Raw genomic sequence first — 19,894 nt, 5'->3', positions numbered from 1 at the left:
TTCTTCTTTCAAATATATGGCCAGACACTTATTAGAATATTATGAAGTCTTACTATAAATAATTAAACATAAGCTGCCAATGCCCCTAGTAAAATACATGAACCAAATATATTTATGGGATGCAGTACCTAAGCTGATTATCATGTGCTTATTCCCTTACCTAATCAAGACTAGTTTGTAATTCAAAACAAATGTCACAATCTTTTGAGCAAAGGAAAATTAATGAGCATGAATAGTTTATAACTCTAACTTAAAAATAAAATTAAACCAGGCCAATCAAACCATTCTGAGTCAATTCAAAATCCTCTTAAAACAGCATCTTTTAGAAACCAAAATAATAAGGCTCTTGGTAATTTTTCTAATACTCTATTCAATCAAAGTAAACAACAGGCACAGTTTGTGGCTCCAAATTCTTTTTTTTTTTTTCTTGCTTATACATAAACTTTCTCATTCAGGCCCCTATAGCAGATTTGCAGTCCGTTTTTCTCCCATCTGCACTCTTACATGCTTTTTTACAGAACTTCGCAATTCTCTCTTGGTCTGAGTAGGCTGTTCAGTCCCAGTTCCAGCCCTTGACTCAGGCACAGTCAAATCAGCGAGAAAATATGAGTCAATAGTACATTAAACAATTGAGATATAAACTCTATAAAGGAATAGCAAAGCCCAAAAGGTGAAAGACAACAAGAGCAGGAGAACTGTTCTTCAGGAGTTAACTTGCCACTGGATTCAAGGTAGGAAAATAAATAAATTAGAGAAAGGAATGCTATGAAAATGTAAAGGGGAAAAATGCCTGCTTTATAAGCAGGCTGGGAGAATACAAGGAAACTGGGGACCTGGGTGAAGAAAGTAGATATTGGTGAAAAAATTGGTGTTGGGATGCTTTTATGCCTGAAACTTAATTATTAATTACCTCATAACTCAGACCGATTAAAAATAAAAATAAGAAGAAAAGTGCTTGCATTATTTCAGTTTATTCTCTTTTCCATGACTACCATAAACTGATATTTGAGCTAGTGTTTTCTAATCATGACTAGATCCATCCTCCCAAACAAGTCTAGCCTAAACCAATCAATAGCAGCAAATGATACCCAAGTGAATAAGTGAATTTCTCACAGATTCTAAAACCTGTCAAGTCAATCCCAGACTAATTTGGCAACCTCCACACTTTTAAGTAAAATAAAAGGTTGCATTTTTGTAACCTAGAAAATTACTGGGATAACTATGCAAAACAGAATTATTGAGTCTATAGAGAAAAGACTAGGCAATCATGTCTAATAAAACAACTATTTTTACTTGTAGCATCATTTTCACTTTTCAAAATAAGTGTGTACTGGAAAAGTCTGCAAATTTAAAAAAAATGCAATTTTCTTCTTTTGTCCTTTTGTCTCTTCAGAAACACTTTGTTCATGGATTATAGTTAAGCTACAGTAAAAAAAAAAAAACAAACAATTTCTCTAATATGACTGCTCAGATAGCATTTGTCCTCTTTCAAGATTCCATGATTTGTATATTGGAAAAGAATAAGTTTATTATTCCTGTCAGAGAGAAAAATTTACTTTTAACAATTGTTGACCTTTTGGTTTTTTTTTATAATAATATCTTCATTTGAATATCATGGTAACAAACATGTTTATAGTTGGGTTTCAACCATAAAAGTACACCTCCCTTCACCAGTGCAACATGGTGGCCATTGGTGGTGGGAAAATTACTGATCTTTTGTTGTAATTGATTTCAGGTTCAAATCGGTCCTAAATACATAGAAGTCAAATAACTTCTAAAAATTTGTCATTTTAAACATGCACTACTACATGGGCCATGGTGATAATATATCATGTAGGGTACTTACTTGCTTTACATACAGCCAACCTGGATTTTGGTCCCTGCAACACATATAGTCCATAAAAACAATAAAGAATCTAAGTAAAAACAATAATATTAGGACTTTAAGAAATTTAATTTCACCAAAAATAACAATCATATTTTGTGCCTGGACTAATTAATCACCTGCACTTAAAGATTGATGCAAGACATAAACTAGAACACCAATCATTACATTTTAAGTATAGTTATTAGTAAAAAATAATTAGGCATAAATTCAATTAATGGAAATTAAGTGGTTTGTTGTTGTCCTGTTCTGTTCTATGGTGTTTTATTTGAAGGGATATACCAAACTTCGCAATGCTCTGAATTTGAGTATTATTCGCAGTGGTGCTTTGGGGAATTATGCAATGCTAGAGGTAAACTCAGAGTCAGCCACATGCCATAATGCAAGAACCTTAACCCATACATTATTTGTTTGGCCCCCAAATGAGTTTTTACAACTTTGGAAATAGATAGCTACCGATATATGGTTGACTACAGTACATCAAAATGTATATTGCAGTGTAGCCATAAAATAAAGTAATTTATAACTAATAAACATCTGATTAGTATACAGAGAAATATAATTAAAAGAGAAACTTTAATATCAAGACCCAAATATGGCAATGGTTGCATCATATTAAGGAAAAAATATTCTCCAATTAGTAGAGGAAAGATTAGAAGAATGAATGAAAAAAACTTTGAAAATGTATAGATTAAATTTAATTAGAAAAGTACAATTAGAAAACTAGAGTATAATTAGAAAATTATTATAGAAAAAGAAATGCACAAAAGATAGCTTATAAAGTCAGCAAAACTAAAGCAAAATGAATTTTAATACAAGAACCATTTTTGAAAAGCAAAATGTGGTAATGACACAGGATCTTTCAATATTAATATATAATAGTAAAATACTTTAATTCATAATTATCTTCATTATTCCTCATTTATCTTCATATAATAGACTAATTTAGTCAAATTATTTAAATTAAAGTTTCAAAAAAAAGAAATTTAATAAATTTTTATAATTTAAGCTTTTAGATATCTCTTAGTAACTACAATGAAAATGAGAAAAATTTAATAAAAACATTGTAAAGTTTAACAAGCCTGATATAAGAAAAATTTAGAGAAAGTAGAACAATAATATAATGCTTTCTTTTTAACATAAATAATATTTATCTCCCAAATTCTGACGTGAAAACAAATTTCAGAAATTATATCGGTCAAAGTGTGAACTGTGACCAAGCTGGAATTTAAGCCAGAACACTATAATTCAAATTCTACTAGAAACCTCAAAATCCTTTTTCAATTATGCAAAGTTTTTAAATGACCCATCTACCAAGAATTTATAAAATAAATATTTCAATGTTTTATTTTTATGTCTCATTGTCTTTAGAATCTGTATGTCTAGGCAGATTCCCCAAACACATGTAACTAAATTTGTTCATTTTTTTCCTATTAATCTGTTTAATGTCTATTTGATTACTTGACCAGCTTAGAAAAACATAAAGGAATAAAGGAAGAGTCCCCACATCCTTGAAATTAAAATATAATTTAATATATACTAAGTATATTTCAAAAAGATATATACTTACATGAATATATAGTCAAATAAATTAGTAGATGATTGTGTTTCTTTTTTTTTTTTTTTTTTTTTTTTTTTTTATTTAATTTTTTTTTTTTTTTATTTTTTTTTTTTTTAAACACCTTGATTACATACATGATTGTGTTTGGGTTTCAGTCATAAAAGGAACACCACCCATCACCAGTGCAACATTCCCATCACCCAAGTCCCAAATCACCCTCCTCCCCACCCAACCCCCGCCTGTACCCTAAACAGGCTCTACATTTCCCTCATACATTCTCAATATTAGGACAGTTCAAAATGTAGTTATTTCTCTAACTAAACTCATCACTCTTTGTGGTGAGCTTCCTGAGGTGAGCTGGAACTTCCAGCTCTTTTCTCTTTTGTGTCTGAAAATTATTATTACAAGGGTGTCTTTCATTTTTCTTAAAACCCATAGATGAGTGAGACCATTCTGCGTTTTTCTCTCTCTCTCTGACTTATTTCACTCAGCATAATAGATTCCATGTACATCCATGTATAGGAAAATTTCATGACTTCATCTCTCCTGACAGCTGCATAATATTCCATTGTGTATATGTACCACAGTTTCTTTAGCCATTCATCTGTTGAAGGGCATCTTGGTTGTTTCCAGAGTCTTGCTATGGTAAATAGAGCTGCAATGAATATAGGTGTAAGGAAGGGGTTTTTGTATTGTATTTTTGTGTTCCTAGGGTATATTCCTAGGAGTGGTATAGCTGGATCGTATGGGAGCTCGATTTCCAGTTTTTGGAGGAATCTCCATATCGCTTTCCATAAAGGTTGAACTAGACAGCATTCCCACCAGCAGTGGATAAGAGTTCCTTTCTCTCCACATCCCCGCCAACACTGTTTATTCTCATTCTTTGTGATGTGTGCCATTCTCTGGGGTGTGAGGTGGTATCTCATCGTTGTTTTGATTTGCATCTCCCTGATGATTAGTGATGTGGAACATTTTTTCATGTGTCTTTTGGCCATGCGTATTTCTTCTTTGTCAAAGTGTCTGTTCATTTCTTCTCCCCATTTTTTGATGGGGTTAGATGTTTTTTTCTTGTAAAGTTCTGTCAGTGCCTTGTATATTTTGGAGATTAGCCCCTTATCTGATGGGTATTGGGTGAATAGTTTCTCCCACTCAGTGGGTGGCTCTTGTATCCTGGGCACTATTTCCTTTGAGGTGCAGAAGCTTCTCAGCTTAATATATTCCCATCTGTTAATCTCTGCTTTCACTTGCTTGGAGAGTGCAGTTTCCTCCTTGAAGATGCCTGTAATGTCCTGGAGTGTTTTGCCTATGTGCTGTTCTATATATCTTATGGTTTTGGGGCTGATATCGAGGTCTTTAATCCATTTGGATTTTACCTTTGTACATGATGTTAGCTGGGGGTCTAAGTTTAATTTTTTGCAAGTGGCTATCCAATTGTGCCAACACCACTTGTTGAAGAGGCTTTCCCTGCTCCATTTAGGATTTCCAGCTCCTTTATCAAAAATTAGATGGTTGTATCTCTGGGGAACATTTTCTGAGTATTCAAGCCTATTCCACTGATCTGAGGACCTATCCTTATTCCAATACCATGCTGTTTTGATAACTGTTGCTTTGTAGTACAGTTTAAAGTTGGGAAAAGTAATTCCTCCCATATTCTTTTTCCCAATGATTGCTTTAGCTATTCGAGGGTGTTTATTGTTCCAAATGAATTTCAAGAGTGTCTGATCCACTTCTTTGAAGAATGTCATGTGTATCTTTAGAGGGATGGCATTAAATCTGTATAATGCCTTGGGGAGTATTGACATTTTGATGATGTTAATCCTGCCAATCCATGAGCAGGGTATGTGTTTCCATTTCCGAGTGTCCTCTCTTATTTCTTGGAGCAGAGTTTTATAGTTTTCTTTGTATAGGTCCTTCACATATTTAGTCAAGTTGATTCCAAGATATTTGAGTTTGTGTGGTACTATTGTGAATGGGGTTGTTTTCTTAATGTCCATTTCTTCTTTATTACTGTTTGGTGTATAGAAAGGCCATTGATTTTTGTGTGTTAATTTTGTAGCCTGCCACCTTGCTATATGAGTCTATTGTTTCTAGAAGCTTTTTGATAGAGTCTTTAGGGTTTTCTAAGTAGAGTATCATGTCATCTGCAAACAGTGAGAGCTTGACTTCTTCCTTTCCTATCTGGATTCCCTTGATATCCTTTTCTTGCCTAATCGCTATAGCAAGTACTTCCAGTGCTATGTTGAATAGGAGTGGTGAGAGAGGACAGCCTTGTCTTGTGCCAGAATTTAGAGGGAAGGCTTTCAGTTTTTCTCCATTGAGGATAATATTTGCCACTGGCTTGTGGTAGATGGCCTTCACTATATTGAGAAAGGTTCCCTCCATTCCCATCTTGCTGAGAGTTTTGATCAAGAATGGGTGTTGGACCTTATCAAATGCTTTCTCTGCATCTATTGATATGATCATGTGGTTTTTATTTTTCTTGTTATTGATGTTGTGTATTATGTTGATAGATTTACGGATGTTAAACCAGCCTTGCATTCCTGGGATGAAACCTACTTGATCGTAGTGGATGATCTTCTTAACGAGGCATTGAATCCTATTTGCCAGGATTTTGTTGAGGATCTTTGCATCTGCATTCATCAGTGATATTGGTCTGTAATTTTCTTTTTTGGTAGCGTCTCTGTCTGGTTTAGGTATCAAGGTGATGTTGGCTTCATAAAAGCTATTTGGAAGTGTTTCTGTTTGTTCAATTTCATGAAAGAGTCTTGCCAAGATTGGCAGTAGTTCCTCTTGGAAAGTTTGATAGAATTCATTAGTGAATCCATCTGGACCTGGGCTTTTGTTTTTCGGCAGACATTTGATTACTGTTTTAATTTCATCAATGGTGATGGGGGTGTTTAGATATGCTACATCCTCTTCCTTCAACCGTGGAAGATTATAAGAGTCCAAGAATTTATCCATTTCTTCCAGGTTCTCATTTTTAGTGGCGTAGAGTTTTTCAAAGTAGTTTCTGATTACCCTTTGAATCTCTGTCATATCAGTAGTGATCTCTCCTTTTTCATTCCTGATACGAGTTATCAAGTTTCTCTCTCTCTCTTTCTTTGTTAGGTTTGCCAGTGGTCTATCAATCTTGTTTATTTTTTCAAAGAACCAACTTCTGCTTTCGTTGATCTTTCGGATTGTTTTTTGAGTTTCCACTTCGTTGATTTCTGCTCTCAGCTTTGTTATTTCCTTCTGTCTTCCTGTTCTTGGGTCCTTTTGTTGAGCATTTTCTAGTTCTATTAGCTGTGTCATTAAGCTACTCAGGTAAGCTCCTTCTTCCTTCCTGATGTGTGCTTGCAAAGCTATAAATTTTCCTCTCAGTACTGCTTTTGCTGTGTCCCATAAGTTCTGAGAGTTTGTGTCTTTATTGTCATTTGTTTCCAGGAACCTTTTTATTTCCTCCTTGATTTCATCTCGGACCCACTGGTTATTGAGCATGAGGCTGTTTAACTTCCAGGTGTTAAAGTGTTTCTTCTGAGTCCCTTTGGAGTTCACAAATAATTTCAGAGCCTTGTGGTCAGCGAAGGTAGTCTGCAAAATTTCTATCCTCTTGATCTTATGGAGGTATGTTTTATGTGCCAGCATGTAGTCTATTCTGGAGAATGTACCATGTACATTGGAGAAGAATGTGTATCCAGGTTTCTGGGGATGGAGTGTCCTATATATATCCACTAGGCCTCTTTCTTCCATTTCTCTCCTCAGGTCTAGTATATTCTTGTTGGGTTTCAGTCTGGTTGACCTGTCCAGTGTTGACAAAGCCGTGTTTAGGTCCCCCACAATTATTGTGTTGTTGTTGATATTATTTTTCAGATTTGTCAGCAGTTGTATTAAATATTTTGCTGGCCCCTCATTCGGTGCATATATGTTTAGGAGAGTGAATTCTTCCTGCTCTACGTACCCCTTGATTAATATAAAATGTCCGTCTTTGTCCCTTACAACCTTCCTGAGTATAAAGTTTGCATTATCTGATATTAGTATGGCCACTCCAGCTTTTTTATGGGTGTTGTTTGCTTGGATAACTTTTCTCCAGCCTTTTATTTTGAGTCTATGTTTGTTCTGACTATTCAGGTGCGTTTCTTGTAGGCAGCAGAAGGTTGGATTGAGTTTTTTGATCCATTTAGCCACTCTGTGTCTCTTAACTGGTGCATTTAGTCCATTGACGTTGAGAGAAAGAATTGTCCTGGGATTTAACGCCATCTTTATTTCAAAATTTGGTGTGTCTTTTGGGTAGTCTTGTCTTAGATTAGGTCTTTCAGTTTTTCTCTTAAGACTGGTTTTGTGTCTGTGAAGTTTCTGAGCTGTTTTTTGTCTGTGAAACCATGTATTCTTCCATCAAACCGGAAAGTGAGTTTTGCTGGGTATAGTATTCTGGGTGAAGCATTCATTTCATTCAGTCTTGTCACAATATCCCACCACTGCTTTCTGGCATTGAGCGTTTCTGGTGACAGGTCTGCTGTAAATCTCAGGGAAGCTTGCTTGAACATGATTTCCCCTTTTGATCTTGCTGTTTTCAGAATTCTGTCTCTATCTGTGGGATTTGTCATTGTGACTAGGATGTGTCTTGGGGTGGTTTTTCTGGGGTCTCTTTTGGTTGGTACTCTTCGGGCATGCAGGATTTGATCACATATATTCTTTAGCTCTGGAAGTTTCTCTTTAATGATGTTCTTGACCATTGATTCTTCCTGGAAATTTTCTTCCTGGGTCTCTGGGACTCCAATGATTCTTAAGTTGTTTCTGTTGATCTTATCATAGACTTCTATTTTCGTCTGTTCCCATTCTTTGACTAATTTTTCCATTGTCTGCTCATTTGCTTTAAGTTTTTTGTCCAATCTCTCCTGCTGTATGGAATTGTTATGTATCTCATCTTCCACAGCACCAAGTCTATTCTCAGCTTCTGATACCCTGTCCCAGAGCTTATCCATTTTGTCATTCACTTCGTTTACTGAGTTTTTCAGGCCTGTTAGTTGACATGTTATTTCAGTTTGGAGTTTTGTCATTTCTGCCTTCATATTTTCTTGGTTCTTATTAGTGTTCTGTTCAACTCGATCCATGGTTTCTTGGAGTCTGTTTAGCACCTTCCATATTGCTAGTCTAAAGTCCTTATCTGAGAGGTTGATTAGTTGTTCAGTCATTATCTGGTCCTCAGAATTGTCATCTTCATTCTCTATGTCTGATGCTGGCCTGCGCTGTTTCCCCATTGTCACATTTGTATTGTGGGTTTTTCTACGTGTTGTAGTGGTATTCATTGTCTATATGATGTAGGCAGCACACTCCTCTGGCTCCTCCCTTTCTGGATGGGCTGACTTGCCTCTAAGGGAGGGGAGTCCTCCGTGGATGAAGCCTCACACTGGGTCAAATCTTAGGCCCGAGCATGTAACAGAGAAGACAGTCCAGAGAGAAATGTTTGCTTCTGTGATATAGCGCCGTTCTTAGTGTGATTTTTCCTTCTTGTTGCAATGGAGTTCTTTCCTTAGAAAGAGTGCACGGCCGCGTAGCGAAGCGGAGCGGCCGTGCTCCTCTGAGCCTCTTTTTGCCCCACTCGCAAGAGTTTCACGCAAGAGGACAGTAGACAGACATAGACAGGTCACACTCACAGTCTTTCACAGCTGAGCCCCACTGGGCCGGTGTACTTTCGCGGATTTTCCCCGCCTGGTGTCACACACAGGGAGCCAGCTTTTGCAAAGGATAGCCGGTTTTTATGCTCTGAAGTCCCTCCCTGAAAATGGCGTCTGGGCGAGCGAGGTTTCTGGAGGCTCTTTTTGCCCCACTCGCAAGAGTTTCACGCAAGAGGACAGTAGACAGACATAGACAGGTCACACTCACAGTCTTTCACAGCTGAGCCCCACTGGGCCGGTGTACTTTCGCGGATTTTCCCCGCCTGGTGTCCATGATTGTGTTTCTTTTTTGTTTTGTTTTGTTTTTGTTTGGGGGCCACAGTATTATTATTATAATGATATATGTTATTGGGATATTATTAGGATGATATATAGGATATGACATACAGTACACATATGTTATTAGGATATATTCAGCAAATAGTGAGTCAGGGGTTTCTCTGGCTATGCACTCAGAAATCACTCCTGACTTGGGGGACACTGGGGGATTGAATCATGGATCTAACTACAGTTCGCCCTAGGTTAGTAAGTGCAAGGCAAACACCCTACTGCTTGTGCCACCTCTCGGGTCCCGATTAATGTGTTTCTAAGATTTTTTATTGGGAGTTTTTAAATAAGTGGAAATTCCAGTGATTAGAAAATAACTCACAAGTTGTAAATGTCAACTTTTCAGAAATACTCTCCCATCAGCAGGAATGGGGTAGGGCTTTGCAGTGGGAAAGGATGCTTGTTATCAGAGGCAAAAACAATGCAGAAATCTTTTCCTAAAATACTTGTATTTAATTATCAGTCTGTAGACTCTGAATGGCAGAGTTCATGTCTGTCACTTAAGAAGTCGCCACCTCTTAATACATATTGGGACTTTAAACGGTACCTGCCAGGAGCAGCAAAATGTATGCCTGGTAGTTCTGCTGTGAGATAACGTTTGAAAATCTGTCAGCATGCTTCCCTTTTTCTGAACTACCTGCAATTCAGCAGAGACATCCATTGCCTCGGGAAGAATTAAGATTGTTGGAGGTGGAAAGCATGGGGGGAAAAAGGTGTCACTATTCAGTATTTGACTTCCAAAACAGACACTTGAAGACTGTTTCAAAGACAATACTTTTAAAAGCCAATGCATTTAAGAACTGAAAAGTGGCTTTTTTTTTTTCAGTTTTTTAAAAAAATACTAGAAAAAGAATTCTGTAGCAAAAATAAAAGTCCTAAAGAAGCAGAGCACAAAATTTATGCACGAGAAAAAGATCAGAAGATGGGAGATGAAACAACAAAGTGCTGGATCTATAGTAAGAGAAAAAAGTATCTGGGGACTGCCAAGAGAGGGCAGGAGGTAACACAGGAAGGCCTAACTATGTCCTGTCCTACCTATTCTTCTCCAACAGATACCTAAAAATAATCTAGGTGGCTGGAGAGATAGTATAGGGAATAAGGCATTTGCCTTGCATGACGCAGACCTAATGGGTTCTAATCCCAGCATCCCAGGTGGTCCCATGAGCCTATCAGGAGCTATTTCTGAGCTCAGAACCAGGAGTAACTCCTGAGTGACACACTCCCAGGGTGTCCCAAAAACAACAAAACAAAAATATCTAGGTCTCACACACTTATGGATCATCCTAACATTCTTCAGAATTGTTCAGTCAGCCTTAATTCATACACATTTTGCATTACTCTGCCAAAAGATCTGAGGATCTGGTCTGAGGTGACACCCCCTTTTCTGTTTCATAAGTCTTCTCTTTACTCCCAATTTCCATTTTCTTTTTATAATAGTTCACAAATACTAAGGTTCATTTATGTTGCATTGATGAAGAGGGATGTTCTGTTTATGACTGAAACCCAACTATAATCATGTTTGTAATCATGGTGCTTAAAAAAACGATACAAAAAATTAAATAAAATAATAGAAAATTGTAAAAAAAATTATAACAAGTTGTTCATACTTCAGATGTTTCAGACAGTAAATGTTCAAACACTAATCCTATCACCAGTGTGATCATTCCCTTCACCAGTGTCTCTAATTTTATACTCATTATCCTCATTTATCATTTAAATCTAGTTCTGGAATTCAGATCTCTCTGATTTATAATTCTATGCCCCTCCTATTTGGTTCCACTATTATCAGTAAAAAAAAGAAAAACTAAAGCCAAGTTTGATCTTTCTGAACACAAGTTCACAGATGCTGACTAAATTAAGGCTAAAGTTCTAGTTGGAAGAGAGGAAGTAAGAAACCCAATCACAAAGCCAGTCTGATGTTTCTGAAAAGACAAGGCCAGCAACAATATGTGTTGCTCAACATTAAGCTGTGCATGCTGAATGTGAAAAAGTATCTTGTTCAAGATCTTAGAGAGGACAGACAGGGAAGGAATGAACAGGCATTACATAGAAGACAATAACTGGAATGGAAGCTTCCAGTCAAGGTATTTGCTGCGATATAGGAGAGAAACTGTCACTTGATTTTGAACTTACCCCAAATATGTGACCCATCAAAGAATTCAGAGGAAAGATTTAGAGAGAACATAAAGCATAAAGGCACTCTCCACTCCTATATACTATCCACCAATTCTTCTCCTTTCAATATCTAACTTTGCTTTTCTTCGGACTCAAAAAAACTACAGTCTGAGGGTTAAAAAAACGTAAATGGGGGTCCGGAGAGATAGCATGGAGGTAAGGTGTGTGCCTTACATGCAGAAGGACAGTGGTTCGAATCCCAGCATCCCATATGATCCCCCAAGCCTGCCAGGAGCGATTTCTGAGTGTAGAGCAGGAGTAATCCTTGAGCGCTGCCGGGTGTGACCCCCCCAAAAAAATTTAAATGGAAACTGCCACCTATGTGAATGACTTTAAGAACCATTGGAATAACTTGGGGCATGGAGAATATGTGGTGGGTGAGGAGTATGGACATTTTCTTAGGCTGTGAGATTGAGTCACAATTCTCTCATTCTGAATTTTATATTTTTTCTAGGGATATAAAATCAAAGTAAAATTATTTTCTTATTATAAACATAAATAAATCAAAAAAAAAAGAAAATAGTTTCTCAAGTTTTAAAGAAATTTGTCCTGAAATCTTAAATTATAGGCCCTCCTGCTCTATGCATTGGTAACTAGGCTCCCCCAACTGGACCTTTGCGGTATTGCAAGAATTCTTTGAGAACTAATACGATTTAAAGATTGTAAATAAATTACTTTAGTTTTCCTTAACATCATTATATAAAAAAGAATCTCATAATATTTTAAGTAACTGAATTGCTCATTCTCATTGTTTTTACTGTTTTATTACTGTTCCAATATCCTTTAACAAGTTCTTTGTTCACAATTATATGCCATATCCAATAAAAACCTTGGTTGAACTCACACAGAGAAAATATTGCAATTCTAAATCTGTTCTTATGAACTAGACTTTGAGAAATGAAAGGGTTTACCAAAGGAACTCTAAGGACTGCACCTTGAAAACAATAAATGAACTAATTACAGGTGTAATTACAAACCAATTACCATGTTTAAACTAATTACAAATGTTTCACACCAAACTAGAAAGGGCTTAAAATCTATAACTATACTCATACACCAGAAGTTGTCTCTGAAAGAAGAAGACTTAGACTTACTTATTGTATATTGTTCTGCAGCAAGATTTTTCAACCTTGATAATCATTTGTTATGGTCGAGTGTCTTGTGAAAAATAGGAATATTTAGCAGTGTTCCTAACCGGACATCTAGCAGAGATATAAAAAAAATATTTAGACATTTCCAAGTATTTGTAAAACAGGGTGGGATGATACCATTTGGTTATCCCAATTGGATGATCCAAATAAGGGGAGGTGTTCTTTTTATGACTAAAATCTAACTACAAACATGTTTGTAATCATGGTGCTTAAATAAAGATATTAAAAAAAAAACAACTCTGAAATCTAGAGTAATATTTTCAAAAGAAACGTCTAAAGGGGCAATTATATCAGTAAGAGTACTTCCATGCTTCCATGCTTAAGTTTTTAAGTACTTTTTCTTTTGGCAGTGAAGATGAGGGATGGGTGTTGATTTTATGAGAACCACAACCAGCTGTATTCAGGGCTTGCTTCTGGTTCTGTACTCAAAGATGACTTGAGGGTGTGCTGAAGAGTAAAGAAATCACCTTACTTGCTATTCTCCCCAACCCTCTTAAGAATTTTAAAACATGGTATGAGAGATGCTGTAGAGATTTCAAACTCAGGTAAATGTAAGAATATCTTTAAATGTTTAAAGTCTCTGCTTGTACATAAATATAATTGTGAGGTTTATGTGCCAAGAGTTCTTTATTCTAAAGGACTTTACAGAAGCGTGGTTGGAAATCAGTTCGAAATCTGCAAATAAATTCAGTGCAAAAAAAGTAGGTGTTGAGAGATGTCATTTCTAAAATTTCTATAATTACGTTTATTGGCCATGATTATACTCTCTGGGTTTTTTAATCAAGATAGAAATCATGGTCACATAGAATATCATTAATAGATTAGCAACAAATTTAATGAGTTGCCCCTTTAAGAATTGGAAGACATTTATGGCCATAACATAATTTGTACCATTTATTTTTGTACTGATCATCCAAAATGCCTAATCCCTTTTAGAATCTATGATTAAAACCCATCTGCCTTCTTTTCATGTTATCCAAAATAGTAAAGACTATTTTTTACTGTTTTTTGGCTGCCTTGGAGTATATACTAGAATTACAAAAAGAACAAAGCTATATTTACTAATCTCTCCACAGTAATTCTTTAAGTTCACATGTTCGGTTCGTATGCCCTGGATAGAGCCCATTTTATAGCTTGATTATCGGTCATACCACTGATTGTTAACAGTATTTCAGAATATTTTGACGGCTCAGACATTTTCCAGTAGAAAATATCTTTGTCTACTTGGCAACTCTCCTACTTTTGATGAAGAGAATGAATTTGAACTTTCGAAAACATGCAAACACAAAAGCTATTTTCAAGAGTTAAAAAGTTTCTTAACTTTCCTTTCCCAGCATTCTAGCCCAGAGAAGTCAGAAAGAAAAAAAATAATAGATTCATCTCTAAACTATGTGCTATTTTGAATCATGAGTATAAGAAGCTTTTCAGAATAGCCTAAAAATTAGCCACTTTAAAACTGGTAATTAGAAGATTATCTGCATACCAGATTTTTAAAAATTAATTTTAAGCCCCATAGGACTTTTGAATGGTTGAATAGCTCTATTACTGAGTTTGTAAATGCTCTAGTTATTAGATAATTTTTTAATTAAAAGACAATGCAGTGTTCAACCAATCTATATTATTAGTTCCTATAGACCTATTAGTCCCTCAAATTGTTTTTAAGTCTTGAAGATTACTGACTTCCATTGGCTTTACTCTTCTCAAAAATAGCCATTCTTTAGAAAGTAGAAATGTAGTTTAAAGACCTCTTTGAAGTCCGATTGCTGGTTCTCATCCCTAAACCATAAGATGGTCGTAGAAGCTATTACCAAATTGTTAACCCCATAGGTTTATTTAATAAGACCTCACTCAGTCCTCAGACCGTGAGATGAGAAGAGCTTAAAACCCCCAAAGACCAGACATAATAAGGTCCTCCATTTCAGAGATATTATACTGCAAACATTCAAATTAAACTTATTACCTCCCAAAATGGGTTTGAATATGAAAACAGTGGATTGAAATTAAAGTCACGGAACCTTGGATTTCATTCCCCTTCTAACATCAGTGAGTTTTATGATTTTAAATAAGCCATCCCCTCTTCCTCTCAGCTTCTTCAACTGAATATTAGCAAAGCATTTCTAATTTTAAATCAAATGATAGGATTTCATATCTGCAGACAAACTAGGAACTAGGAAATCAATCAAATGTGCTTTGCTGAAAAGATAAACTCTAGAATTGTATGTTCTAAAAAAACTTTCTATGGTCAAAACAGTCACTTATTCTTAACTCTTCTAATTTTTCATGTTATAGAAAAGGCATCTTTAACTTAAAAAAAGAAATTAAGAAACATAAAATTTTAAGTGGCGGGTCAGGAGCACCTTGGTAGTGAAGTGAAGTAACAGTGTGCACAAAATTGTGATTGTTAATCAATAATATTGAATTGGTAGGCAGAGGGAAGGAATACCAGGTCAGAGGTAGCATAGAAACAGGGGTGGAAGGTCATGAGTATTTCTGTGGCAGTGATATTTCTGAACTTTGTACAATACTATAAACCTTAACATTATTGTAGCCATAATATCTAAACAATAAATTTTTAAATAGGATTTTAATAGTTTAAAATTTCAAGAAAAAGTCTTTCCCTGTGTTATATTTGTGTGTATATGTGTGCTTATGTATGTATATGTGTGTGTGGTTATCTGGTTTAGTTTATTGGGTAATGATTCTAAATAAAGAAGGGTGTATCCAGGAATAAGTGTTTGCTTTATATGTGGCCAACCCGGGTTAAATCCCTGGCATTCTATATGATAGATAGTTCACCCAAGCTTGCCAGAAGTGATTTCTGAGCATAGAGCCAGGAGTAACCCCTAAACACCACCACGAAGGGACCAAAAGTAAAAGAAGAAGAAATAAGAAAAAGGGTGTACTTGCTGGATCATGCCCACTTTCACTGGACTATATAATAAGGATTTAGATTTGAGTCAATCTTTCAGAGCCACCAATAAATCTGCCCTCTTTCCCAAAACGATTGTATTAAGAGAGGTAGGCAGAACACATTTATTTATATCTGTGCCCAGATATAAAGTAAATATATATATATATATATATATATATATATACTTTTACTTTTTTAATAGTTGTCTGTCTCTTTGGCAGCATTTGGGGCTCCAGAGCCATTTATATAATACTCAGGTAATGAGGACCTTATGGTTCAGTGATCACCCATTAATGAGGTGCTGGTGTCAGAGGTATTGAAGGCCACAGGAACTACACCTGATGATGCTTAGAAGGACCATGCAATGTTGGATTGAATTCAATGTTACATGCATATCTCATATGCCAATCTCTAACAAGTCCTTGTAGAATATTTTTTATGAAGGACAAATGATCAATTTGGTATCATAAAATTATTGTACGGATATAGAGAAAGGGATTTGTAGCACAGATTTTTTTTCTCCTCTGCTTTTGTGTTTTTGTAAAAATATTATGAATTGCCTAAGGTAAAAATAAGGCGAGTCTGTGATAAAACCTGGTAGAAGTTTAAATAAAATAAAATAACAGAAAATTCATCAAAACCAATGTTATAGCAGTTCCAGCTCCATAGACACAGATATGTTTTTTCAAAGAAGTAAGGGAAAGCATCTATTATAACAAAATGTGATTAAGAATACAAAGTAGGAAAGATATGGAAATTGTTATGTTATCCTATAAAAGAACTATTTATTCCATACTCACAGTTCTCCTATCAAACCCAAAACTTAAGGTTCACTTCAAATGATGAGATAACATACTATAACTTCTGTTTAGTGGCGACTTCAAGTCCACATCAAAGTACTTGGGGAGTAGAGGGGTACTCACAGATAACTCCTAGCTCTGCACTCAGGGATCACTTTTGACCAGAAACAATATAGGATGCTGGTGATCGAATTCAGGTCAACTATGTGCAAAGCATATACCCTACCCACTGTACCATCACTCTAGCCCCTCAAAGTACTTTCATGTTTTATTTAAGTTTAATAACACTATGATAATTAATTTTATGTCAAATTGATTGTGTTAAACGATACTCAGATGGGACTGGAGAGATAGCATGGAGGAAAGGCATTTGCCTTGCATGCAGAAGGACGGTGGTTCAAATCCCGGCATCCCGTATAGTTCCCCAGAGCCTGCCAGGAGCTATTTCTGAACATAGAGCTAGGCTTAACCCCTGAGCGCTGCCAGGTGTGACCCAAAAACCCAACTCTCCCCCCAAAAAAAGAGAGAGAGATGCTCAGAGAGCTGATATTACTTCTGAGTTCCTGAGAGAATATGGAGTAGCATTTTAATCTGAAGACTAACCACAGAACATCATTATCACCAATATCTTCTAAATAGAATACAAAAACCACAATTTCTATTAGAAAAGAAATGGAAGGGGGAAATATCTGCCAGTAAGCAGGCATGGAGAGGATGGGAGGAAAACTGAGGACACTGGTGACAAAACATGTGCACTGATAGTGGTGTACATTGTATGATTGAAACTCAATCATAAACAACTTTGTATATGTATTATCTCATGCTGATTCAATTAAATAATTCATTTCTTAATAAATAAATAAAATGCAGAGGTGGAGGAAAGGCAAATTCTTGCCTCCCTTTCCACTTGAAAAAGAGTATCCTGCAGATACTCTGGCTCTCAAGACTAGACTGATAGTTATTGGCCCAGGACTTTTACACCTTGTAACTCAGACCACAGTTCCCAACCTTTCTGATATGTAGTCTTAAAATGGTAAATCATAGATTGGATCTCTGCAGCCACATGAGTTATTATCCATTTCTATGTATATGAATATACATGTATATATATATGAGTGTGTGTTATTTTCTCCTGAAGACTCTAATATTCTTATGAAATAAAATTAATTTTTCATTTCCATTTATAAAGAACCATAGGCACTGACATATTCAATAATATTTAATAATATGCTTTTAAGTACGTCATCACACAGTGTCACATGAAAAGCAATAATTAAAAATGGGGCACTTTTATTTTGTAGTTCTCATTCCTGAGAATAATAATAATTATTATTGTTGTTATTAGCTAAGCCAGATTAATCATTATTTAGTGTGCATGCAATGAGACTCTACAGTGTGCCATATACTACATGCGATTCTTTTTTTCATTAAATACTCCCTTTCTCCCTATGCAATATAGAGTAGCACTCTGATTATATAATTTCCAAGAGACTGACTCAAAAGCCTGATGTCATACAGATTGCAAATGAGAGTGTGTGGGTTTCACATCCCCTTTCTTTATATCACCAAACTGCTATGTTTTTATGAGGGTGTGGAGGTCATATTAAGCAGAAGGAAAAATGTCAGAGAATGTAGAGCAAATTTTGCAGTGGCCAAGAGCTAATCAACTATGAGAACATGGGAAAACTCAATGTAAACTAATAAAATCTGAAACAAACTATAAATTAATCAACTTTATAAATAAGACTATCTAGTTACTGCTCATAGAGCTCATTCCTATCCATGTCTAACTTTACATACCAAAAGAACCTGACCACCCAAAGTTTGTGTTTTTTTAATAACATGTCAGAAACATGTTTTATTCACAATTTTTTGTCAAATGACAGTATCCAGGGAGCCTGGAGGCAACCTGTACAGGATCATCATTTACCAATAACAAACACAGTTTAAGATTGGTTAGGATCAATTATTTAAGGGGTGTCAATATAACCTGGATATATAAGATGGGATATCTGTCTTTGTGTCAAAAGAATTCAGCAAGAGAGGGAAGGTTGGCATATTATTCACTAGTGGGTGGGTTTTAAGGTATATAGCATCTTTAGGTTTCACCACAGAGTATAGATAAATCCAAGGATTTAAAATATGAATCTGACCTTTTAAGATTATATGGAGTATTTGTCCAGGGCAGAGAACAAAATGGACTTTACATAAACAACTATGAACTTGAATAACAACTTTTAAGAACTTATGTTCATTTGCAATCATACTCTATATATCATAAATGTCAAAGGAAGACATGGACCAGTCTATTTCTCATACTTCCCCCTTCCAGACATGCTGAACTGATTTCAGTATATAGGTTTCATTGATAGTGTTTATCAAGCTTACTCTGTGACTCCAGTGAAGAAACTTGACAGAATTTCATTAAATTCTGGTAAAAATGACTTTCTCTAATATCACTCCCTAGTCTCTGCTGAGAAGGGGGGGGGGGGAATCACCTGGTGCCCATGTAGGAATTGTCATTTACATTACAATTCAGTGTTCATTTCATTGGAAACAGATGTTTCATCGATTCATTTCATTGTTCATTAGCTTGACACTTAAGATTATGGTGTGCTGTCTACATGAAGCCAGAAAAAAAAAACCCAAGATGATTTAATCAAATACAGTTCAACAAGCAGACAATTTACTTTGAAAGAGAAATTAGTCCACTTTACATGCTTGTTTTTTAATAATAACTTTTAAAAATATCAATATGAAAATACAGCCAACCCCACTCCCATCTACTGTATTCCAGCCATTAAAATTTAGTAATGATCAAAAAAAATGTACAGAACCAGGTGGTCAGTCAAGAACTATAGATTCGGTACTTGTCTTCCTTAAAATCAGAATTGGTTCTCCATTGTGATGAGATATCTGCAAGGCAATCATTCATAGTATGGCATAGAGCCAGAGCCAAAGATATACAAATGCACTCTTGATGGTGTCTGTTGCAGATGATGTCTTGACTTGACTGCGTAGGCCCTAAAAATTGGATTGACCCTGACTGTTTATTCTGATTTGTGTACCCCTGTAGGACTAAAACATACCTCCAGCATTCCTGTTGGAAACAAAGGGATAAGAAAGAATCAGGAGAAAGCCAGAATGGGCAAAAAATAGAAACCTAATATTCAGAAAACTGGCACTGATATGGAGAACCACTGAGGTAAAGCTCCTGTGACTGTTCCTTTTTTGTCGGAGAAAATATCTTTTGAGATTCGTGCATTACAAGGATATTTTTCCCAAAATATTGAGGTCCTTAGATGTGCAAATATTTAGCCTGAAGAAATAATATATTTAGACATTTTATTTCTGATTCTGTGCAATAAATATTGGATGTATAGGACAGACAGGGCTCTTGTTCTATGAAGCTATTAGCTCCGTAATC

This window comes from Suncus etruscus, chromosome 9 (genome assembly GCF_024139225.1).
Source record: "Suncus etruscus isolate mSunEtr1 chromosome 9, mSunEtr1.pri.cur, whole genome shotgun sequence".
Classification (NCBI taxonomy): domain Eukaryota; kingdom Metazoa; phylum Chordata; class Mammalia; order Eulipotyphla; family Soricidae; genus Suncus; species Suncus etruscus.
The sequence above is the reverse complement of the archived record's forward strand: the minus strand, read 5'-3'. Positions refer to the sequence as shown.